The following is a 26383-nucleotide window of genomic DNA, read 5'->3' as shown; positions in this document are numbered from 1 at the left end:
TATATAGGTACAGGCTTAATTACAAACAGATAAGTCAAACTACCAGTTACTGACTTAATAGAGAAGAGGATTCTTGGCCTATAAGAAGGGAGAATGTTGTAGATATTACTGTCTCTAGTTCGATGAAAAATTCAACAAAATCTCCTAGGATGTTTTTGTGAAAAAGATGGCAAGTTGTATATGAGGTGATGGTAAAGTTAGGTTGATTTGGAATTTGTCGAATGGCTGGACCCAAAGATTAGCCATTAAAGATTCACTGTTGACACAGGAAGCCTCCAGTGTAGTGTTCCAGGCAGCTGTCCTTGGTTCTATTCTGTTTAACATTTTTTTTATTAATTTCAGTAAAGTTATAGATAATAACGCTTACAAAAGATGCATTTGCAGATATTACAAATCTTGGAAAGATTAAGTTAGAGAAAGGATTCAGGACTCAAAATTATTTTAACAGTCTAGAAGTTTGTGTTGACTCTAATAAGATAAAATGTAATGGAGATAAATGTAAAACCTTGTCAGTTTCAAAAAAAAAAATCAGTGTCAGAAGTAAAAGATAGGAGAGACATGACTAGATAGCAATTTCTTAGCAAAAAGAGTTAGATTATAAGGTCAATTTGTATCTATTCTGTATGTACTTTGTATATACCTATTTATGTACATGTTCTCTACCTCTTTAGAATATAAGCTTCTTGAGGGGAAGAGTTATTTTTACCCTTTGTTTCTCCATTGCTTAGCACAGTGTCTAGCACATAGTGAGGGCTTAAGAAATATTTATTGACCAGTTGGGGATTGCTTTCTTCAAACATTTGAAAAGCTGCCCCATGAAAGAGGAATCAGGCTTGTTCATCTTCACCTCAGAGGTCAAAACTTCAGCAGGAGCAATGAATGAAAGGGTTATTTTGATTACATAAGACAAAAAATTCTATCAATTCTGCTGCTCTTCAGAAGTATGGGCTATCTCAGGGACTTAGAGGTTCCTCCTCACTAAAAGATGGTCAAACAAAGGTGGGATGATGACTTCTCAAGGATGTTATAGAGAGGATTTATATTCAAGAATAGTTAGTACAGGCATTTGTTTGGAGTAACACATCTATTTTAAAGGAATGTTGGAACGTAAGCCTTGGAAGCATAAGCTGGGACCAGATTCTGGATGTCTCTGAATTTACATGATTAAGAGTTTAGATTTAATGATTGCAGGCAACGAGGAAACATTGAAAGGCTTCTGTGTAGAGGAGTAACTGATAGTCATATACAGCTTAGTAAAAATGAATAGGTTTGAACCACTTATAATTTCTCCCAGGGATATTTGTAGTTTTAATTTTATCTATAATGATACAATGAAGTGTCTTATTCTGGGTAAAGGGATTTCTAGCATCAAGAAGATTGGTGTGGGTGGGGAGAGGTGACTACAAAGATCTTTGCTTGCAACACATTTTCCTTAAATGTGAGGATTACCCAGATGCCTTTGTAAGAAGATTCAGGTAAAGAGGATGGGTCCCTGGGTTTCTGAGGCATGGGAAGCTGAAAAAAAGAATAGGAGGCCTTCTAAAACCAATTTCACCTACTTCACTAACTTATTAAAGACTGCCTTAGCATGTCTCTGAACAGAGATATCCTTAAGCCAATTCACTGTATTCAGTTCAGTAATCATTTATTAAGTCCTACTACGTGCTACACACTATACTGGTTTTCTAAAAACAAAAAGGAAAAAAAAACAGGCCTCTCCCTCAAAAAGTTTATATTGGAATTCATCTCTGAGCACAGATGAGTAAATACACATTGCTGTAGTTGTGCAGTTGTGTCTGAATTTCCATTGACCCCATGGAACTTTAGTCCTTGGGGTTTTCTTGGCAAAGATACTAGAGTAGTTTGCCATTTTTTTCTCCAGTGTGTCCTCATTTTATAGATGATGAACTGAGGCAAATAGGGGTTAAATGACTTGCCCAGGATCGCACAACTAGAGACCAGATTTGAACTCAGACCTTTCTGGTTCCAAGCGCTATAGACAAAATAGATACAAAGTCATTTTAGTGGTACTAACAATTAGATAACTTGAAACGCTTCTTGCTGGGGATAGCACCCAGCCTAGGGTACAGATGCCAGCCCTGTCACCATGACTCTAAATGACCCCACTGGCTATCTGAGGAGAACACATGATGGGTTCTGATGGAGTCATTTTAATGATACTGCTCCTACATTCGTCCACCACACTCCTCCCATGTTTAATCTCAATATGGAGGTGACCCATGATTGTTGAAGACTATGCCGGTGATGTCTGAGTTGTAGCTGGTCCTGTCAAACTGGAAAGGTTTCATATAGAGATGGAAATGGATAGTATACCGGTCATAAGAGAACCCTCCTGCTAAGTCCCAAAAGACTTATTGCTAGGTTAGCCTATGTGACTTTGTAGGCCACAGGAATTCTCTGAGACCAACTGAGGCTCAAAGGGGTTGCAATCTGCATCAGCAAAATGAATGTCTAAATTCCTCCTTAAATTATTGACATATCTTTATTGAGGGATGAGGTGCCACAAGCAGGGAGACAAATCAATCACAATAACAAACCTAGATGAAGAAGTGGTTCGGCTGATTGAGTTCAGCAAACAGCCTCCTTTATGTGCTGTACAGTAAGAGGTTCCCTGCCCTAAATGAGGCCAGGTGCCTTAGCTGACCCTGGAGCCTGACAGCATGGCTCTTTCCTTTGCTTCCTCCCAGAGGAGTCCTGGGAACTTATGGGAAATTTTGCAGAAAGCAGGGCCTTCGGTCTGAAGCACTTCATTAGCTGAGAAGTACAGCCTCTCAGGAAGTCCTGAGAAGAGGAACAAGAATGATTTTTAAAGTATACTGGCAGGAGACATTATACCAGAATAATGCTACTCTGGGGGTGGTGTGGTTGAGTGGAAATTCAAGCAAAGAGAACCAGAAGAAAACCAAATGGTGTCATCCATCATTCAGGAAGGACAAGGAGTGCTTACCATGAAAAGCAGGACCAATAGGAAGGAATGATAGAGGAGAGGGAGAGAAAGAAAGAGGGGAGATAGAGGAGAGAGAAACAGAAGAGAAAAGAAAGAAACAGAGAGAAGAGAGAGGAGAGAGAGAAAGAGTAAAGAAAGGAGGGGGAAAGTGAAAGAAAGGAGAAAGAGAAAGAGAGGGAGAGAGAGAGAAAGGGGAAGAGAGACAGAAAGAGAAAGAGAGAGGACAAAAAGAGGAGAGGAGAAAATGGGAGAGATGAAACAAAGAGAGAGAGTCAGAAGAAAGGGGAGATGGAGAGAAAGAAAGAAAGGAGAGAAAAAGAGAACTATTGGTCAGAACAAAATTGTAAAATAAAGGTCTCTGGAGAAAAGAATTTTAAAAATTTAGGCCTACGGATATTTTTGGATAGTGGAAGGAGGTAGGACCAAGAGCCTAGAGACTGACCTAGATCTTCCCCAGGCTTGCTGTGTGACCTTGGGCAAGTCCTTTAACACAGCTCAGGCTCAGTTCCTATCAACAAAACGAAAATAATCAGCCCTGCCCTCCCTTATCATGGAGCTCAATTGAGACAATGGATGTGAAAGTGTTTTGAAAAGTATCCAGGCCTAGGAACAGCAAAGGATTATTGTAATTAATTAGACTGAATGTATAATGAGAAAATAGATCATTTCTTCCACTTTGGGGGTAGAAAGCAGTGAAATTAGTTCCCTTAAGGTTCATCTCTGAGGCTTAGGACTCAATTCACAGAAGACAGGAGTGTGCTACTTGGCACTCTGCTGAGAGCCAGGGAAGGAAACCCTGGAGTTTTTCCTTATTAATATAAGAAAGTATTTATTGAGGATCTTCTCTGTGCTTGGATCTAGGATCCAGGAGAGGTATGGTAAGACATGTAGCAGGAACCAGGGAATGTTTGAGGTGTGTTTAGGGGACAGTGGTTAGTAGAGAAGTGGAAGAAAGTAAGGTAGACATTTGGAGGAGGCAATGTTTTGTGGGAGAAGCACCAAGAAGAATCGGGTCCTAGTCCTAGCTCTGCCAAGTACTAGTGACATGATTTTCATACATACACACATGCACACATACACACACACACACACACAGACAAGCAGATTGTGTATTCATGTGTTCGCATTCCTATATGTGTTCATATTTATATATACATATATTTCTGCATGCATGCATACATATGTTTGTGTACATGCATGTGCATATGCACACAAACATATGTATAATGCATTGTATATTTATGTGTATACTTACACATGATATGCATTTAATATAGGCACATTATATTCACATATTATATGATCATATATCCTGTGATTGTATACATACAGATATGTGTGTCTATACACATATACCCTACATAAATATACATACATATATATTTATATTAGTGTATCTGTCATGAGGATTAGCTTGACTATGTCCAAAAAAGTTATGACAAGGTTGGCCTCAGGATAACACATGTATTGGCCCCAGGAGCTCTCTGAGACCAACTGCTAAGACCCAAGGGTATGATGTAATCTACAACAATAGAATGAGTAGCCAAATTCATCCTTAAATTACTGTAACATCTCTGTTGAGCAATGGGGGTAATGTTATGCACACATACATATATACATATATATAACTATATATAGTATATATGCAATAGTAATATAGCATATATGCTGATGGCAGCTAGGTGCTGCAGTGGGTAGAGCCCCAGTGCAGGAGTCAGGAGGACCTGAGTTCAAATCTCACCTCAGACACTTGACACTCACTAACTGTGTGACCTTGGGCAAGTCACTTAACCTGATTGCCTCATCCTGGGTCATCTCCAGTCATCCTGATGAATATCTGGTCACTGGATTCAGATGGCTCTGGAGAAGTGAGGCTGGTGACCTGCACAGCCCTCCCTCACTCAAAACAAAGTGAAGTGCCAGTCATGTCATCGTTTCTCTGATGGCATGGTCTTCTTTGGCAATGAAGGACAAACACACACACACAGCACATATGCTAATATATATTATAGTAGTGTAGTATATACATATACACACAGGCATGCACATATGTACATGCAAACACACACACTTTGCTCTCTGGAATAAATTTTTTCATCTATAAAAAGCAAAGATATTTAACTAGATGATGTGTAATGTCCTTTCAAGCTCAAAATTTTCATAATGTTTAGGGCCAAGATTTGGGAGGGTATTAAATGGGAGGCTTTCAAGTTTAGGACTTTACTTGGTAGGCAATGGGTAGCCACTGAAGATTTTAGATCAGAGAAGTGATATGATGAAAGTGTCATGCTTCAGGATTATTCATCTGACAGTAATGAGTAGTGTACAAGAAGGAGTAAGGTGGGAAGAGACTCTGTAGTCTGATCTGGATCAATTTCATTGTACATATATGTCTGAGAAGGGTGAATATTCAGAATTGATTTCAAATATCTTTGAGTGGCTGAGATAAATTGGGATCAGATTTCATGGGGCTTAGAATTGAGCAGGCTAAGGAACTGGGAGGCTGTAGGAATTTACTGAGTAGGGAGATATCCTGGTCAGACCTGTTCTTTAAGAAATCCTTTTGAGAGGTAAGTGGACAAGAGTGGGAGAAGACTTGAGGCAGGGAGACAACCAATGGTCTCGAGACCACATGTGGCCCTCTAGGTCCTCTCTTGCAACCCTTTGATTGAATCCAAACTTCACAGAACAATAAGGAGATTTGTTCTGTGAATTTTGGATTCAGTCAGAGGGCTGCACACGAAGACCTAGAGGGCTGCATGTGGCCTCAAGGCTGCAGGTTCCCCACCCTGTAGGGCCTACACCAGGGTGGTGGCTGTGTGAAGTAAGAGAAAGAGAATGAGAGCACAGATTAATTTGAGTACTTTATATATTAAAACTTAAATAGTGACTAAAAATACTGCATTGTTTGTTTTAATAGTCAATGTAAAGTCGATTTTTTTTCTTAGATTGGACCTGTGAATTTTTCCTAAAGAGGAAACATCCTCTAAGAGCATAAGCTTCAGAACAGATATAAAATAACAAGTAGTTAATATAACATTTACTTTAAAAAAAATCAGTAATCTGAATTCTGAGATAAAATGTAATTTCATTGAGGGCCATTGTGAAAACCAAGGATTTGTTGGGACACTTGAAAAAATAAAAGAAACAGATTTTATACCAAAGTGGGCAGACTTAAAATGGAGGTCTAAGAGTTTGAAGAGGGCTTGTTACTCAGATACCTAGGCTTCATTTATTCTTTCATTCATTCATCAAGGCCATTATGGAAGGGCTACTAAGTGAAAAGAATTTGATTGGAGAAACACATTGATGAGGAAGATCTTATCTCTGCCCTCAAGGACAAGAGTTTGAGAGCATAGGCAGAAATGGATGGATTGCAATTTGTATCATTGGAGGGCACTTCCACATATGCATCTTCCTTGTATATTTACATATTTAAGAAGAAATAACAAAGATTAACTTAACAGAATAAATTACTTATTATAGAATTTCAAACATAGTGAAGAAATTGTACTAGAACCCTTCAATTAAAATCACAGTATAGTCTATAGGCAAGAAGAATTTATGGATAATGCATATTTTGCTGGCTATTTCTTATAGCTCTTTGGCAATAATGTACCACTGATTGCTCTGTGTAGCCATTTATAGGGGTGACTTTAGGCCTCTTTTTCTGGTCATAATGCTGATATATGTGTGTCATATAAAGCTGGCTTGGATAATGGATCCTATTTTATTTCTTAATTAAGAATCTGAAAGTACTGCAAATTGCTGCAATTAACATGGATTTTCTCCCCCATTTATTTACTTATTTAGATGGCTGAAATTGCACCCTTTTCTTAAAGCAACCTCAGGGGTCCAAAGCCTGTTAAGAATGGTAATGGGCCACAGAAGAATATAGGGTTCTCCAACAATGTAGGTTAGTATCTGGAAAAGGTGATGGCATCCTTGCAGCCAAATTGCTTTGAGAAAACCAAGACTGGATTCACACAACTAGACATTTTGTTGACTTGTTTGTAAATGGCCAGCCAGTTGATTTGAATCACATTTACGTTGCTTAATTCAAATGGTTGTTTCGATATAAATACTTTCTTGTCAATTAAACCAGTGGTTTAAAAAAATAAGTGATAAAAACTGACATTTTAAAATAGAGTATTAACATTTACAAAGTTCTTTACACACATTATCTATTCTCAGAACCATTGTGTGAAATGGGTACTATGAGTATTTTTATCCTCATTGTCCCAATAAGGAAACCAACTGACTTTCAGAAATGAGATGTGACTTACCCATAGTCACACAGCTAGTAAGTGAAGTTGAGATCTCCTGTCTTCCTGATTCCAGTTCCACCACTGTGGAACATTACCTCCATAGAAAATGGCTAGGGGCGGCTAGGTGGTGCAATGGATAGAGCACCAGTGCAGGAGTCAGGAGGACCTGAGTTCAAATCTCACCTCTGACACTTGACACTCACTAGCTGTGTGACCTTGGGCAAGTCACTTAACCCCAATTGCCTCATCCTGGGTCATCTCCAGTCATCCTGATGAATATCTGGTCACTGGATTCAGATAGCTGTGGAGAAGAAGTGAGGCTGGTGACCTGCACAGTCCTCACTCACTCAAAACAAAGTCAAGTAAAAGTCAGATAATGGTTATGGTGGCCAAATAGGACTACTCACCAATTAAAAAGAATTAAAAAATTATTGTTGTTTAATTCAACTGATCACTTGCACAGTAGTCTTTGAGTGAAGTTCCTTTTGGCTGATTTCAAATTTAAATGATTGACTGAAACTGTCCTTGTATCTTACTGTTTTAATTTAAATGTTTTGCCTCTGTAGATACAATCTATGTCTTGATAGCAAAAAATAGGAAGAAAAAATGTTTATGAAATATTAAATCAAATATTATCCCTTTGGACTCATGGGCTCTGACTTTGTCTTTACAGGGTAGTTTCCTGGTATTTGGCCAGAATTTGACTACACGGATATTTATGGCAAGACCTCTTGCAGAAACCAGCAAAACCCGTGTGACAGAGCACTAATTGTAAGTAGGCTCTTGCCAAAACCTATTCTCTCATTTCCTTGTGTTTGCCACCTCAGAAATAATTGTTTCCACAAAAGACACTTTAAAAAAATTAATAAAATAGATCTCAGGGCTTGAGATTTTGCTCAACTTAGATACAAGAGACGAGGCAAAACATAGAATGTGCTTCATTTGGAGAAGGAGCACCTAAATTCAGAGACATAGTTTTTCTTCAAAGCCATTTACTTTCTTCTCTAGCTAACAGGAAAGTGTGTCTGGCTTTTCTGAATGATTCTGAAGGAATGAGTTCTATTTATTTGTGAATGACTGATGAACAGCTGACATGGTTGCACACATTTGTACAATTCAAAGAGGGGAGGAGATGGGAGAGAGAGAAAAGGAAGCTGTTAATAATCTTCACACTTTATTACTTTTGCTGTCTTGTTCTGCCAGGTAGGCCCAGAGATGGGACTTTGGCCTTCCAGCCAGAATGGTGTCTTCTATAATATAAATGTTACCTTAAGGTCACATGCTGATGAAAACTACTGCTTTGCCAAAAGCAGATTCTGAACCTTTTGACAGATGAACCAGCTGCTCTTCACCCCTAGAGCTTAAAGGAAGCCACTGATGATAGGCAAACTAGTGGGAAAGGAAGGCTAGGATTCCATGACTGAATAAGAGTCAGACCAAGTCTGGCCTGAAGTACTGCTGGTTTCACTCATGTGGGAGTCTGTCAGGAGAAACTCTGCAACTTAAAGGTTATTGCTGAGAAAACAAGCATTTATACCAGAAATTTTAGGAAGTGAGATGCTTTGAGGTAATCCATCACTCATAGGAAAGTTATCTACCATTTTCTGGCTCTCCTAAATGATATATTGGTTGACCTCTATGGCTTACTACTTGTGTGGTCTTGTGGGGATTAACATATATAAGACCCATAAACAAAAGCAGCCCAGGGCTGCAGTGGGCATAGGCCTTGTGTTTGGAGATGGGTCCTGGGAAGGAGGGCCCTGTTGGACAGCAACCCAGGGAGGTGTCTTTTGGGGGAGAAGTCATTGGGTCCCTGGCTAGTGCTGGAATGGTCTTAAAGCTCATATACAAAGTCAAAGCCTATTGTAACTATAAGAGAAGTTAGAGATCAATTATTTCAATATAAGCAAATCCTTTATCCTGGTCCTTTTTCTGTATTTCCACATACCCCACTTCTTTTCTTTTTGATGTTCATTTGATCAAGTAATTCCTGTGATGTTCACTTTAACTGAATTTTATCTGTGTAAAAGATTGTACTTGAGTATGTAGTAAGTGGGGTGGGGTGAGACCCAGCACCCTTGAACCTTTAGGGGAATTTTAACCTTCAAGAATTTGATATTTGGAAACAGGTCGCCCTGGGATGGGCAGTGAGGTGGCACAGTGGATAGAGCACTGGGTTTGCAATCAATTCAAATCTGGCCTGAGGCACTGTGACCCAGGGCAAGTCACTTAACCCTGTTTGCCTCAGTTCCGTATCTGTAAAAATGAACTGGAGAAGGAATGGCAAACTGTTCTAGTATCTTTGCCAAGAAAACCCAAATGGGGTCATGAAGAGTAGGACATGACTGAAACAGCAAGCCCTGGGATGGTTTGGTTGGGAGTCATTTAGTGGACAACTGTCCAAAGCTAGGTGGCAAGATGCAAGGTTTTCAGTAGCCAAGAACTAGTTCTCCTCAGTGTGAAAAAGACTCTGGAGCACGTGGAGGGAGTATCTCCAAGCCTCTACTTCCTGGGAGGGTATATTTAAAGTTTATCTTCAGTTTCAAGAGGGAAAGTCACTGATGAGTGAAAATATCCCCTGAGATGACAAGCCATATTCATTCAGTTACCTTGATATTTGCTTTCAACTTCTTTAAATTAAAAATCACAGAAATCAGTATTGTAACTAAATATAACTGAAGCCATCCACACCAATCTCTACCAAAATCATGAATCAGGTATAGTTTCCCTTGGTGTAGCAGTCATCCAGCTTCCAAATGAATACTTCAAGTGAAAGTAAACTCTGCTTCCAACGGCAACTGCAGTTCTGGAAAACTCTAATTGTTAGATTTTTTTTCTTTTTCTGAAATGAACCTTCTTTCAACTTTCTCCAGTGGCTTTTTCCCTTTTTCCCCTTTTTTTGGATACTTTCTCAGATAGGGAAGTAAGTTGTTTATTCTTGTCAATTGCAGGCTAATTAAACAGTACTCAGTACGATGACAGTCTCTATATTTTCAACATCAATGCATGAGCCAATTCTAGGATTTTCATTGGATATTATTATATCATATCATATCATTTCATATCACATATATTACCATCTATAGTCATGGATAATAAGATAGGAAGAATTTATTTCTATGCTCACCTTGGTCATTAACTCCTTGTAACTTTAAGCAAATCATTTCTCTTCTGTAGGTCTTTTTTTTTCTCCTCCTTTAAAATGGGGATAACTTCTCTCCTTTCCTTCCTGTCCCCTCTGCCCACATCACAGGGAGTTGATGAGCATCAAATATGATGTATGAAAGTACTTTGGAAAAAATATTTTTTAAAAATAATATTTATTAAAAAATAAATAAAAATATTTAAAAATAATGGATAAGGGGAGTACCATCACCATTAATAGATTTCATAGACAGCTCAACTTTTCCTTTTGTGGAACAGTCAATCAAGTGAATCCACAGGTGAAGGGGGTAAAAGAAATTACACAAGGCTGTTATTTTTTTTTCAATGTTAGTTCCCATGTGATTCTTCCAAATTTTATAAGGTGCTGGGGTTGGTGCTTTTTAAAATATTTTAATTACAGCTATATTTAGTGTATTTGCTGCCCAAGGGTACATGGGCAAAGGACATTTTTTAAAAATGAACCAGACAGTCTTTAAAAAAAATACTAATAACAAGAAATGAATTCCCCAAGGCCTATATTAAAGACATCTGGACCTGACCAGTAGATTGTGTTTGGTGTTCAGCTCTGGGCTCTGTCCCTTTGGCTTTTAATAAACTACTTACAGCATTAGAGAAAATAGCACCTTCAGGTCCACCAGCAAAGAGAAAAGTTATAAGGACTATCAGTCATCAGGCTTTAGGCCATAAATTGATAAGCAGCTGGGATCTAAGAGGAAGCTCTCCCTGTGACATCAGGTGTTATGGCAATAGGCAGTTTAGAAAAAAAGAAAGACATAGAGACAGAGATTATTTCACAATTGGCCTGCCCAGATGCATTGTGGGCCATTTCAGTCCCGCTGCAGCATCTCAAACAGGCTCAGATCACTGTATGGGGCCAGAGAGTAGAGCAGGGAACAAGGGCATAAGACCTGAAGGCTTCATGTCAGTCACACAGAGCATCAGGGAATCTCATTCAGATAGAATTGCAGAGGGTTAAAGAAGAAAAAGGCTGGAGAGAGCAGGCCCAGAAAAAATATACACCTATGAAAGATTACCCATATAAGAATTACACTGACTCCAAAGAGAGGGAAGGAGGGACTTGGAGCTCTCAGCTGGTTGTGAGGTGGGGAGTGGTGTAGAGGAGCATCCATTGTGAGGAGAAGAGGAATGGGTAGAGCTCTGCTTGTAATTCCAGGAGTTAGAGCTACAAGGAACTTTAAGATCAATTTATAGATGAGGAAAATTGAGGCCCAGAGAGGTAGTGACTGCAGCTAGTAAGGCGTGGAAATTACAGTCAATGCTGGGGCTTTGGAACTAAGAGGTCTTTTCACTTTGTTACGTGTACCCATAAACTCTTTGGACTTGTCTATTCATACGAGTAGATCCCAGGGGATAGATTCCAGACTCAAACCTAGAACCTAGAAGGTTTCAATTAGCTGATTGTCACAACCAAGGTTCAGGTGTTAGTGAGGTACTCAGTCTTGGTCCTGACTTGGAGTCAGGAAGACTTGCGTTAAAATCTTGTTTCAGACACTGTGTTCCCCTGGGCAGACTACTTAATTTCTCTCAACCTCAGTTTTCTCATTAATGAAATAGGAATAATAATAACACGTATTACATGGAATTGTTATGCAGATCAAATAAAGCACTTTGAAAATTTTAAAGCACCATGTAAATGCTATTACTACTAGTACTACCATACATACAAATATACATACATATATAGATATACCATTATTATTATTTTCCAGCAAACTTAAAAGAAAGAAATAAAGAATAAGAATCTGAACATTGAGATCGAGACCAAGAATTAGTTATTCTAAGAAAAAACCAGTGTGGATGTGACTTTCAAGATTAGCCTGAATTCTGGAGATCAGTGCATGAGAGAAGAGTACTGGTAGATCAAAGGTGCCATTTGTCAAGTCCAAGTGGGTCAGGCAATCAACAGAGATCCAGAAAGTTGTTGACCACCAGCAAAGGAGGATAACAGTAGGTATAAGGATCTCATCATGGAAAGACAGAAGCTCAAAGGCAAAAAAATCTCCACTGAGGAAGCTATGGGTGCCAATAGGAAACCTGATCACTGGAGAACCAGTGCACAAGTCAGGAATACATTCTGCATAGTAAGAACTCCAATATATAGAAAGTAGATATTCAAGAGTGGGACCAGTCACAAAGATGACATGACTTAGCTGATAATAATAACCAAGTTCAAAAAGAGTCCTTCTATCCCAGCCCTTCACAGCCCCAGCTCTGGCGTTGGACTGACAAGTAGAGGTGATGTTGCCTCAGGTGACAGTCAGAGGGCTGGGGAGCAAGCAGATCATTTATGGTGATTTCAAGTAGCTCTTCAGTTCAAGTCCTCTCATTCACTCGCATTGTACTCTTGTCACAGGTATAACAGGATATGACCATGATTACACATGGCCAAATTTCCACAGTCTAGGTGGTTAAGTTTATCTTAATTACTCCTGCCACCTCCAGCCTGCCTTCAGTTCTCCACTAATTTAGACCCAATATGGGTACCTGGTGTTCTCACCAGACTAGGGTCCACTTTTTCACTCATCCTTCTCTACTGTAAAAAGACCTGTTCTGAGAAAAGCATTTTAGAAACTCATTTACCCCAAAGTATGGATGATTATAACAATTTCGAGTAGAGGTTCTTAATAGGAGTTATTGCGCTTGTATAAATATGTGTATATGCATACATATATGTGTGTATACATATGTGTATAGACATATACATCCTGCTCTTCAATAGAATTTATTTCCTTTGTAGTCTCATTTATTATGTTTTATGCATTTAAAAATATTATTTGGGAAGTATCATTGACTTCAAGTGAGTGCCAAAGGGGTCCATGATATACACAAAAGAGGTTAAGAATCTCTAGTTTAGAGTATTCCCACTTCAAATAAGATTTTTGCTTAAGAAAAAGATCATAAAATTCTAGTCTCTGAGTTAAAAAGGACTTTATATGTTATTCAGACAAAGCCCTTCCCCATTGTCTCTCCTACCACATTTCCAGAAGGGGTCACTCATTTTCTGCTCACATAATTCTATTGACTTATCTTCTTAACTTCTTAGTTTAAAATATATACTGCTACGTCCCCAAAATTATTAAATTGGGCATCCCTTTGACCCAGTAACACTGTTACTAGGTTTGTACCCCAAAGAGATCAAACAAAGAGGAAAAGGACCCATATGTTCAGAAATATTTATAGCAGCTCTTTTTGTAATGTCAAAGAATTAGAAACTGAGGGGATACCCTCAATTGGAGAATGGCATATAAGTTATGGCATATATCAAATTATAGCAGATGAAAGTATTGAATACTATTGTACTAAAAGAAAAGATGAAGAGGATAGTTTCAGAAAAGCTAGGAAGACCTCTATGAACCAATGCAAAGTGAAGTGAAAAGAATCCGGGGAACAATCTTTGCAATACTATCAACATTGTAAAAATAGCCTTCATGAGATTTATTAACACAATGACCAACCAAAATTCCAAAAGATCCATGATGAATCATGCTATCTATTTCCAGAGAGAGAGCTGACGAACTCAAAATACAAATTGAAACATTTCTTTCTCTTCTTTTCTTTCCTTCCTTCTTTCTTTTTTCCCCTTATTTCTTTCACTACTGATGAAATTTGTTTGGCATGACTATACATATTTGTAATGGGTTTTGTTTTTCTTGATTTCCCAATGGGTGGGGGGAAGGGAGAAACTTTGGAACCAAAAGAAATTAATCAAAAAGTGTCTGAGCTTTTAAAAATAGATGAACGAATGAATGGATCAGTAAAGGAATATGCTGCTAAACACAAAAATTAATAGGTTTTACACAAAATAGATCAACTTTTAAGAGCATTTGGAACCTTGGAAAGGCCAAATGACCTATAGAGCCCATAGAATTGCTCTTTATTCCTAACAATATATCACCTATATATTTCTTGTGGAGTTCAGTTTCAACTTTAGAGTCCTATGCCATTGACCAATTAATCAGTCAGTCCACCATCAAGCACAAATTATATGCCTACCTACCTGCCAGGTTTTATATACTATGTGCTGAGGTTATAAAATCAAAAATGAAATGGGCCCTGACCTCTAGGAGCCTATGTAAATTCTGTAAGAGGAGACATGTACCCACATTCTTGCCTTGATATGATGAAAAGGATTCTGCCTTTGGAGCCAAAAGGCCTGGCTTCAGACCCTAGCTTTTCCAGTACTAACTAGCTGTGTGACTCTAAGCACAGTAGTTTCTTTCTCTGGGCTTCAGTTCCCTCCTGTATAAAATAAGGGAATTGACTAGGCTAGGATCTCCTGAAAACTGAAGTCATGTGACTTCTGTAGAAAATGGCTCCTTCATTTTTCTTTCCATTTGATTTTCATTGATTTTAAGCTGGGATATAGGAAAAAGGAATCAAGAGAATTCTCTGGGGATATGACCCCTAGGGAATCCTAATATCATACCACCTATTGATTGCTTATTTATACCCACATAAAAAGTCCAGTGGGGCTCCTGGTCCCCCAGACTCTGATATCTATCCTATACAAGCAACTATAGAAAAGTGGCTTTCAACTTATCTTGATCAAGCCAAATGTAAATCTGAAAAAGTTGGTTAAGTCTACACTGCAGTCTCAGTCACTTAATTCAGTCATGGTATACAGGCACAAGCCCAGCCTTTCACAGGGACAAAATATGCAATCACTAGCTGATGTTACACCAGTGTTACCAAGGGAATCTGTCTCTACATATCAATTTGAGCAAGTTATTTCACTTCCCTTGGCCTCAGCTTGCTTATTTGTAAAATAAGTTTATACCAATAGAGTTCTAAAGTTCTTTCTGGCTCTAGCATTCTGCCATCCTAGGTATGGTTCCAGACTGTGAAGCAGACTGTTTAAAATCTTTGTTGGCAAAATTTTACTTAGTGGTGCCGTTAATTAGGACAATCACTGCAAGGACCCACATTTTGCTTCCTGACCTATATTTCCCCAACTCCAAATGGACAATGAGGTGGTAAAGAAGAAACTAATAGAGGAGAAGAAAATCAGCAGCAGCAGCAGCATCATTATTGCTAACATTCACACAGCTCTTCAGGGTTTGAAAAAAACTTTATGTATGTTGTTCAGTCATTTTCAGTCATGTTCAACTCTTTATGATTCCATTTGGGATTTTCTTGGCAAAAATACTGGTGTGCTTTGCCATTTCCTTTTTCAGCTCATTTTACAGATGACAAAATTGAGGCAAACAGTGACCTTCCCAGGGTCACACAGCTAGTAAGTGTCTGAGGCCAGATTTGAACTCACAAAAATGAGTCTTCCTGATTCCAGGCCTGGTGCTCTATCCACTTTGCCATAAATTTGATCCCCAGCCCCAGATGAACTAATATATTACAACACTGTGAGGTAAGTGCTATTGTTATCCCCATTTTATAGCTGAGGAAAGTGAGAGTTAGTGAGGTCAAGGGACTTCTCCTTAGTTGATATAGCTAGTGCATGTCTGAGACTAAAACTGAATTCGTCTTCCTGACTCCAGGTCAAGCACTCTAATACAACATTTAGTTATCTGGGACTCATGTATGTAGCTCTCTAGTTAGATCTGGAGCTTTAATTTCAACTGTGTAGGGAACTCCCCAAGATAACAAATTGTCTATATTCCTGTGGGATTTATATGGAACATTCTTCATGCTGACGCAATCACAGGTATGGAATTTCCCCCAACTCAGCATCAGATCAGCAACCGATCTTTAACACAAGGTGTAAGAGAATTGTCTAAGGCACAGAAATATTGAATGAATTGCCTGGGGCCACACAGCTGGTATGTGGCAGTGGCACTCCTTGAAGCTAGGTCTTCCTTCTTCTAAGACTGGCACATGATATGCTCTTCCATGCTGCCTCAGAAATCATATGCAAAAAAAAAAAAGAGGAAGAAAGAAATCATAGGCAGTCCATAAATCTCTCCAGTCAATACCAAGAGTGGGGGAGGGTGCATGTTCTTTTCTCTTCCCCTACTTCTTCCTCCCCTTAGCTCACCCCCTAGGAAAAACAAGAGAAAGAAAACTCTCATAAGAAATATAAACACAGGCCTAAATCAAACAAAACAAATTCCCACATTGGCTATGTCTAAAAAGCATACGTCAATCTATAATCTCTGTGTCAGGAGACAGATAGCATGTTCCCTAAAGTTCTCCTTCATATCATATCCCTTGTAACTGAATCCCCGCCCCCACTGAAATTGTAATACCTAAGGATTTGATTTAATTACTCCAGTCCATGCACTGAGCAAAGGCCTTCCTTCATCCTTAAAAAGAAAAAAGAAATTTAGATAATATCTCTCATGACTTGGACTATACACTGAAAGAGCTCAAAGAAAGGACACATGTATGCAAAATATTTTTATCAATTGGTTTTTGTAATGACAAAGAACTGGAAACTAAGAGGTGCCTATCAAGTAGGAAATAATTGAATAAATGATGGCATAAGAATGTAATAGATTATTATTGTGCTGTAAAAATAGACTCCTATGAACTGATATAGATAGATAGATAGATAGATAGATAGATAGATAGATAGATAGATAGATAGATAGATAGATAGATGTATAGTAAAGATGACAACTTTGAAAGTCTTAAGAACTTTGATCAAGGCAATGACTGATCACAAATTCAGGAAACTTAGGATGAAACATGATATTTACCTCCTGACAGAGAAGTTGCAGAATATGTTTTTTAGACATAGCTAATGTTTATATTTCTTACAAGACTTTTCTTTCTCTTTTTGTTTCCCTAGAGCGTAGGTGAGTGGGAGATAAAATAGATTTTTGCCAATAAAAATTAATTTAATTAAAAAAATTAAAAATCCCAAAGCAAAATAATAATCATAAAATACTTTAGTATCTTTATATTTCTGGCTATAAAATTCCAAATACATAAGTAAATGAGGATTCAAAAGAATCTGTCTATAGCCAAAGCTTTGTTTCTATAAGATTTGGAAGGTTACGATCCAAAATAAACCATGATCAGAGAATAAGACATTTTTGCACCCAGAGTACAAGAGCTACTTCTTAAAATGTGTAATGCCCTTTAAAATTTTATCTACAAGAGAGAAAACCTACTACCAAGTCCACAGGACCAGAACATTTAAAAATAATTTATACCCTATAAACATATCAAAGGAGAGTATAAACAAGGTGATATGGCTTAAAATAATATGAGATAAAAAAGCATCCTCAGTATTATCTTTAATAAATGCCATGATACAAAATTACTTCTGGAATCTCTGAGCTATGAAAAACTACCTGTCTTTGGTGTCTGATTTTTGTGACTTTTTCTGTTACATTGATATGAAAATAATTAAACATAAAAGGATTGTGGGTTTTTATTTTTATTTTTGAAAAGCTACCCTTGATGTTCCTTTTAATGGCAGAGCTAGAAGGCATATTAGAGATCAGAGAGTCTACCCTCCCCCATTTTTTCAGACTGGAGACTAAGACCCAAAAAGAGGGGATTACTTGTACAAGGTCACCCCACAGGGAAGTGGAAAAACTAGGGTTTGAACCCAGGTGTTTGGATGCCAAATCCAGTGTTATTTTGTCAACATCTGAATTTATACAAATAAAAATGTTCAGATGAGACAGAGATAACAGATTCAGAGTTGTTTACCCTCAAACTGTAGCCATGGACAACTCACAACACAAAGGTGACTCTGGCCCTTCAGTACCACCCCTCCAGATATAAGCCTGATTTCTACACCCCTTTAGGATTGGCCCTGGGTCCTACAGCAGCTATATGATTCTGCCCATCCACCCAGATATCAATGATGTGGTATCATGAATGTCAGATTCTTTGACTCTCACCCCAAACACTTCCACATTTTGCAAATCCAACTAGCAGTAGTGATCAGTAGTAACATTTCTAACTTATCCCTCTCTGCATGAATCATCTGCAATGATATATTGGAATTGCATAGTCCTTGTCCTAAATGTAGACAAAGTAGGCAGTCAATTTGCATGTTGTAATTTGTAATCTGTCAACTCTCGTACCTCTGAAATATCTCCCACACTTGCCAGTCACTAGATGGCCTGAAATGCCACCATTACCAATACAGTCTTATAAGTTAAGCATGGAATCCTTTTTCAAAATATCCCCTCTGCCTGGGAGAGTACGTCACATCACTTATACCTTAGTTTGAATTAGTTTGCCAGAACTTTCCTCCCTTACAAGAAAGACCCTGTGGAATTATAACATTGGAAACCTGAGGAGAAAGGGAAATGGCAGAGTGCAGAAAGGAATGATGCTGAGGACAAATTTCACCCATTTCAATCATTTTACCTAGGGAAGGCACTGAAATGATCATGATTACCTTACTTTTATGTGGTAAAATATGATCCTTTTGAGGACCTGAATTACTCCATTTTTATCTTTGTAGGTCTCCTGTGATGCTTGTTAGCTGTGGTCATGGGCATATTATTTAATCTCTACTTAGGGCCTTTGCTAGAACTTACAATTTACAACTTAGTTGGAAGTCTGCTTGGGATCAAAATTATACTATCAAGGATTCCCAGCCCCTTGCATATGGTAGGGGTTTTAATGGATGTTTATTGAAATAAATGTTGCAATGTGGTTGGCTGTGCACCTTCCATTCAAAGATCTGCCTAGCTACTTATGAGATAGGCCATAGAGGAATGAAGTGGGAGTAAGGGGGAGAGGAGAAAAGGAACTTCTGCTCATAATTGTAGTTGGCATTTTTCACCCTTTGAGGTTTGCAAAGTGTTTACTTATGTTATTTAAGACTCAAGTACTATTATTATATTTATTTCACAGACATGGAAACTGGAGTTCAAAGAAGTTAGGTGACTTTAGCAAGGTCACACAGCTAGTAAATACCAGGGCAAGATTCAAATCTCAACCTGTGCGACTTTGGTCAAGTCTCTTAGCTTCTGTTGGCTCAGTTTCCCTATATGCAAAATGAGGGGAATTGGACTAGATGCACTGGCATTATGATGCTCTGATCTTACTGATTCCAAGTCAGTTCCTCTAGTTATCCAGTTATGATGCCTCTAGGTCTCTGTCTCTATTGATGCATAAACTATCCACATTCATGAAATCATAGATCCTTAAAACATTGAAATCCCTTACATCTATATGATATTTTTAATATTCAAGCACCTTCATGGCCAGCCATCATCATTACCACCATCCTCCCAAGTCACCTAGGTTCACACCTTGGCATTTTTCTTGGTTCTTCACTCTCACCCCACATCTAACTAGTACCCACATCTTGTGTAACCTACATTCATACTCTCTGTCTTCTCAGTTACCTTCTCCTTGTTCATGCAGCCATCACACTATTTAAAAGCCCCATCTATTTGTCTGGACTGCTGCACTAACCTCCTAATTGCTCTCCCAGTATCTCCCATTTCCAACTCATCCTACACACAATTGCCAAAAAGTGATTTTCTTAGAGCTGTGAGTCTGACCATGTCAGTCTCTTACTCAATAAACTCTAATACCTCAAGGTTCAAGTATAAACTTCTCTTTCATTTAAAATGCCTTCACGACTTCATTTCAAACTACCTTTCCACCCATTCTGACACTTTGGGGTGCCGCTAAAATGGCTTTCTTTCTGTTCCTCACACATAATCCTCCATCTCTATCTCCAACTCTTTGCATTGACTTCACCCATGACTGGACCTCATTGTCTACTCACCTCTGCCTCTTAACCCTAAAGTTCTTCAAGCCTTGCTTCTATCACTACCCTCAGAATTAAACATTTCCTGATCCCCACAACTACTGATATCCCTTCCCCCTCTCCATTTTGTCTTGTATTTATTTTGTATATATCTATACAGAAGCTGTCTCCCACAATAGTGCTCCTTGTGAGTAAGAATTGTTTCATCCATTGTCTTCGAATTCTAAGCATCTAGTTCCTAACACATGATAGGAACTCAATGAATGGCTGTTGGTTGATTGACTATTTAATTATCTCATTAAATTGTATAAGAAAGGCAGGAAACGAAGGTGGGGAAAGTGCTGTCCCCACTTGACTGATGCATAGACAGAGACCAAGAGAGCTTTAATGCCTTTTTCGGAACCACACAGTACTAGAACGGGTCTGTGGGCTCAAGCTGACAGGTGCAGGCTTTTCCCACTGAAAACTTTACATTGCATCTTCTCTTCTCCTAGGCAGCTCAAAGCTGTAAGAGGCTTTAATGGTCCTTCCTGACTCAGTGCTCAACATGTGGGAGAAAGAGGGGGAGAGGTGATGAGAATACATCCAGGTGATGCCAAGGGAAGGGAGATGGAGTGTCATTAGCAAGTTAATAACCAATGGTTGGGAGAGTAGCTAGAGAAAAGCAGGGGTATATGCAGCAAAACAGACAGCTTTGAAAATTACTTTGCCTTTACCTTCCTTCTTTGGTGTTTGATAAAGGATGTACCAGTGTACCAAGTCATTCTGGGTTATGAACAAGCAGCACAGGAGAAAATCACTGGACCATGAGTCTGGTTCTGGTTTTGCCACTGAATAGATCAGTGGCCTTGAGGAAGTCCATTCTCTTATCTTGACCTCATTTCCCTCATATATAAAATGAGGAATATTAAATGATACTCCATAAAGACCCTGCCAGTGTTAACATTCTATGATTCTTTGATCACTGGCATCAGAGAGTCATGAGGAGGATTGCTTTTGGCCTCCAGATCCCTGAGAACATTTCTGTTCTTTCCTTGTCCTAATTAACTCAGTTTTGGAGTGGGACCTCTCAAAAAAACATTTCACTTCTCTCTGACATGATCCACTCTTAAGATAAGAAAATCTTTCAACAAGTTTTGCTTACTATCAGAAATTCTCATTGATTTTTTGCAGTTTTAAACTCACTTCTGATGGGATACTATTCATACCATCCTTCTCCATCCCACTAGGTTGTATTATCATAAGATAACCTGTCCACTTGTAGGATATTAAAGCTAGAAAGGACCCTAAAGACCATTTAATTCGGGCTTTCATTTACAGTTGAGGAAGTTAAGATGTAGAGAAAGAAGATAAAATGACTTGGCCAAGATCACACAGGTATTTACTAGTAGAGTCAAGATTGTCAGTTTTAGAACTCAGTCTCAACTCCATCATTTTATAGATAAAGAAATTAATTCCCAGAAAACTGAAGTAACTTACCCAGGATCCCATAGCTAGTAAATATCTGAGATGGAATTCATATCCAAGGCATCAAGTACAATACTCTATCCCCTACACCATGTTCCTTCCAACCCAGGACTAAATTTGTCTCCTAACACCTGTTCCGTATTTCACATTCTCCTCATTGGTTACTCTGTAGTAATTTCTGGAAGTTATTTTATTTTCTGATTAACAATTTATTGTTGTCCTTTTTAAAAAACTAAATATAACCCCCAGATAGCTTTCTCTTGTGTAACAAAGCAAAACTAGCCAACAAAAGTAAAACTAACCAGTACGTTGATCACATCTAACAGTGTGTGTAGTGTTCTGCACCAAGAAAAGGAGGAAGGAGTATTTACTTATCTTTTCTCTGATACTAAGACTGGGCATTTCAATGACTGATTTTCCAGCTACATTTTAGTGTTCTTTCCATTTACATGATTTTAGTCATGGTATCTATCATTTCACCAGTTTAGCTGATTTCATTCCATCTCAACCCATACCATTCTGTTTGTGTGTGTGTGTGTGTGTGTGTGTGTTTTCCATTTTTCCTCTTGTTCGTTTCTTATGAAGCAATGTCTACAATCGTTTCTTGTCTTTATCTTGGCTCCTCAACTACAACATGAGTGCATTAAGGGTCCCAGAGACTATGTTTTTAAATACCTGACCTCATTGCCTGAGTATAAGTCTTTGACTGGATTTAATTCCAACCAATATGGTAGCCATTCAAGGAATGAATACATATATCAAAACTTATTCAAATTCATGCAGCCACCTGAATGGAAAGTAGTACCACAGCCCAAGTGTGTTGACAGCAAGACACTATTCAGGGAAATTCTGTATGAACTTTCATCTTTTTAATGATGCTCTGAACAGAGCTCAAAATACTTCTTTCCCATACTGCACCTCCCTATCTGTGGAGTATCTTTAAGAAGGTCTGTTACTAGTTTATGATGTATAGAACTAGACAGTCACTAGGGAAGGAAGGAAGGAAGGAATGAAGGAAGGGATTAAGGGAGAGAAAAATGAGATGGGAAAGGAAGGAAAGAAAGGACAGAGGAACAAGTCCAAGAAGGAGACATAAATTAAATATTTGTCCTAATGAAAGCCTCAGCAAAGGCCTTCTGGGCCCCTAGCTGCCTGCTTGTTTTAAACAAAACTAGTTTATGCAGTATTCTCTCCTAAGAGATCTCCCAGCAGGAGTAACATGAGCCTGGCCACCATTTAGAAGAGGAATGGGATTCCTATAGAGGAATCAGAAGGTCAGTGACCAAACCAAAGAAAAGGGACCTGGAACAGTCTTTGGGATTACTGAGTAGCACATGTTATTTTTGTAATAACTACAGGCTATGCAGAGAATAGCATGCAAATTTATTAAAATGAGTGATTACAACTGGCAAGCATTAGACAGCCCCATTTTTTCTCCAGTCCTCTCCAGGACACCCTTAGAAATTCTCTTTCATGAATAGTTTGGCTCTGTTGCTTGAATGATGTGGATTCCCAAGAACATACATAAGAGATGTCAAATCAAATTTCATGGCTGGACTAGTAGAGTAATTAGTATTATAAACGTGGGATGACAGGGCTCTGAGAAGAGGGTGGAAAGGATGTGTGATCCTCCTTAGTATTTATAGATGTCTCAGTCCAGTGAGTATCATTCAAGCTTATGCCAAGTTTTCTGAGCTCTGTGGGACTCCCCTTAGGAAAGGTTCTTGGTCAATGTCAGTAAAGAAGTCAAGGGGTTGCCACACTTTGTGTGTGGTAGGCAGAGGGAGAAGCTAATTCAAAGGACAGAGATAGGCTCTTTTACTTAAAATTCACTTGCTGCTGTCACATTGACTGTTTTCAAAGCATTGGCCTGGAATTGGTCAACAAAATCTTCTGGATCACCTACTATGTACCCAAATTTGTGCTTTGAGGAAAATAAAAGAGAAATAAAGACATAGAGAAATGAAAGACTCAGCCTCTCCCAGAAGGAGCTTGTGACATCAAGGGGAGAGAAAACTTACATTAAATAATTAGTGTGATAAAATTCAGCACAGACTCAAACGCTAAATTGTGTAGGACAGTCAGGACTGGAATGAATGAAAAAACATTTTTTATTAAGAACTTACTCTGTGCTGAGCAGTGTGCTAGGTTCTGGGGTCACAGATACAAAATAGAGAGATAATCCCTCCCTTTTTGCATCTTATATCCTGATAGGGGCAAACAATGTTAATAGGACACTGGTGGATATGGAAAGGAGTTGTGATGTGGGATGTCACAGGCATAGTGAGTGGAGACATAGGGTAATTGATTGACATTTCCTTTCCTGAAGTGACAGTAGCTTGATTTGATTGCAGTTCCCAGAACAGGAGAGAGAAAGTTAGGATATTCATGCTGCCGAATGTCAGGGAGACATGGTCAGAGAAGGGCAAGACTGTTGAAGGCTGAGGCAACCCAGCTGAGGCTTTGTGGAGGCATTTAAGCTTGGCCCTAGAGCAGGGAATCAACATTTTTTATGTGTTGGACCCCTTTGGCAGACTAGTGAAACCTATGAACCCCTTCTTGTAGGGTTTTTTAAAAATACATACAATAAAAAACAGGATTACCAAGGAAACCAATGACATTGAAAAAGTTCTCAAAATATTAAAACAAACAAATGGAAAGACCAAGTTTTTGAACCTCAAGTTAAGGAGTCAGATTGTAAGGGCTTGAAAGGTGAGCAAGTGAAGGCAAATTTAGAATATTTTCCCTAAAACTGTAGATCTGAAAGGGAGATACAGGACAGTAGTTTGAAAGGATGGGAAGATCAGAGGGGTTTTTTGTTTGTTTGTTTAGCATAGGGGAAACAAGGTACCAGTAAATAAGTAATGATGAAAGACAGACAGAGAGGCAGAGAGAGAGAGAGAGAGAGAGAGATAATGATTGAAACCAAAGAATAGGGAGAGGAGAAGTTGGGATCAAGGGCACAAGTAAAGGGCTTCCCCTAATGCTTTTCTCTCAGAGAGGGGAACAAAGAAGGAGAGAATAAGGAAGAATTTAGGGGGGTTTGGAAGTGTGGAATAGGAAAGAGGTTTTCATGAAGAGTGACCTCCAGTTTCTTTTTTAAAATCTTTACAATATCTTTTGTTTTTATATTACCTTCATTCTGAATATATTCTTTTCTACTCCCCTACCCAGAGAATATCTTGTGACATATTTTTTAAAAGAGAAAAAACAGCAGTTCCACAAAACCAACCAACATATGTGACAGGTATGCAAAATGTTTCACACCCATAGTCACTCACCTTTGCAAAAAAAAAAGGAGGAGAAAAGTACATTTTTTTCTTCTTTTCTTTGGAGACAAGTTCACTCATTATAATTATATTTTCATATTTATTTGTTCTTTCCATTTATATTGTTGCAATAATATTGGATACATTGGTTGAGAAGGCATCTATTAAGTTCTTATTATGTGTCAGGCATTGCAATAAGTATTGAGGATACAACTGCAAACAAGCAAAACAGTTTCTGTCATCAAGAAGCTTACATTTGAATTGGGAAAGATAATACATAAGGGAAACTGGAAGAGGGAAGTTGGCATCATATTTTCATGATGTGGAAAGGGAAAGAAAATGTTGTGGAGCCTAGTTTCAGGAAAGATAATACAAAAAAATCACCTATCAAAGCCCAGGATCCCAGGGACTAGAATCCAAAGTTACAGAAGGAAGAAAATAGAAATGATAGTTTCTTTGGTTCTACTTAGATTTCTTTGCATCAGTTCATATATCTCTCCATGCTTCTCTGAATTCTTCACAATAATCATTTTTATAGCATACTAATATCTCATTGCTTGCACATGTATGAGAGACATATCTCTGCCAGGGAAAAATATCATAAAGGTATTTGAAATTCTGAAGTTGAAAACAGAACCTTCCCTGGTTGAGATTAAATGACTTGGATCTGTATTGAACCTAGTCAGCACAGTTGTGTGAATGGACATTTATCTTTACTTAAGTAGGATCAGAGAAAGTGCTTGGTGAAGATTAACCCAAGGTTGGATTTTAATGAGACATGAACAGCAAAAAGAGTAGAATATAGTGTATATATGGTTGAACTGATTGGCCATAGAATGAAAGTGGTAGAGTAAGGAAAGTACAGTCAGAGCAGGGATGGCAGCCTGAGAGAATAGGAATGGGTAAAAGGACCAGACATTATAGTGAAGACAAAATATAGGTTTGGGGGAATATGGAAGAGGAGAAGGTTATAATCATAGAAAAGTATTTGATTTTTAGATTATGGAGACAGAGCACCATAAGTGATGGTGAGATTTAAGACACCACCTCTTTGGATACTTTTAGTGAATGAATAAAATAAGTAATGATAACTGGAGGCTCCAAGCAACTATATGGTGGACAATGACTAAATCACAGGAATTAGGAAGGAAAAAGTGAGATTTAGCTAATCATAGAATAAGGCTCTCACTTTCTAGGGTCTTGTGATGGAGGATGGTATCAATATGTCTTCCCTCCAAAAACTGGAGATGAAGGTATTGAGACAATAGAAAGTCAAGGGATGTGGGACTCAGTCTTATCACCACTACCTACTAGCTATGTGAAATTGCATCAATCATTTAACTCCCCAGGGACAAGGTTTCTCCATCTGTCAGAGGGAATGACAATAGCTATTCATTTTATTTCATGGGGCTCTTTGTAAGTATTAAATAAGATGAATGAGTGGACATTTAAGAGTATAAAGCATAGGACTTATTTCTCTCTGTGCTCATTAAGTGACCTCTGTAGGGCTCAACAGTGAGATTCCAGCTCCAAGGCTCTACCATGCTGACTTGACTGAGACATTCCTTAAAAATGCCAT

At 38.4% G+C, this 26383-nt stretch overlaps 1 protein-coding gene across 11 annotated transcripts in view; it reads left to right on the top strand.

Annotated features, from left to right (window-relative positions):
- SLC14A2 (solute carrier family 14 member 2) overlaps positions 1-26383 on the top strand; it is a 691185-nt gene that overhangs the window by 408029 nt on the left and 256773 nt on the right. For all 11 annotated transcript variants that reach the window (XM_072605236.1, XM_072605235.1, XM_072605239.1 and 8 more), the window contains one exon: positions 7910-8007. The gene's annotated coding sequence lies outside the window, so the exon portion shown is untranslated. The remainder of the gene's footprint in view (positions 1-7909; positions 8008-26383) is intronic.

The sequence above is a fragment of the Notamacropus eugenii genome, chromosome 4 (genome assembly GCF_028372415.1).
Source record: "Notamacropus eugenii isolate mMacEug1 chromosome 4, mMacEug1.pri_v2, whole genome shotgun sequence".
In the NCBI taxonomy this organism is placed as follows: domain Eukaryota; kingdom Metazoa; phylum Chordata; class Mammalia; order Diprotodontia; family Macropodidae; genus Notamacropus; species Notamacropus eugenii.
Note: the sequence above shows the minus strand (reverse complement) of the source record. Positions and strands in the feature narration are given on the sequence as shown.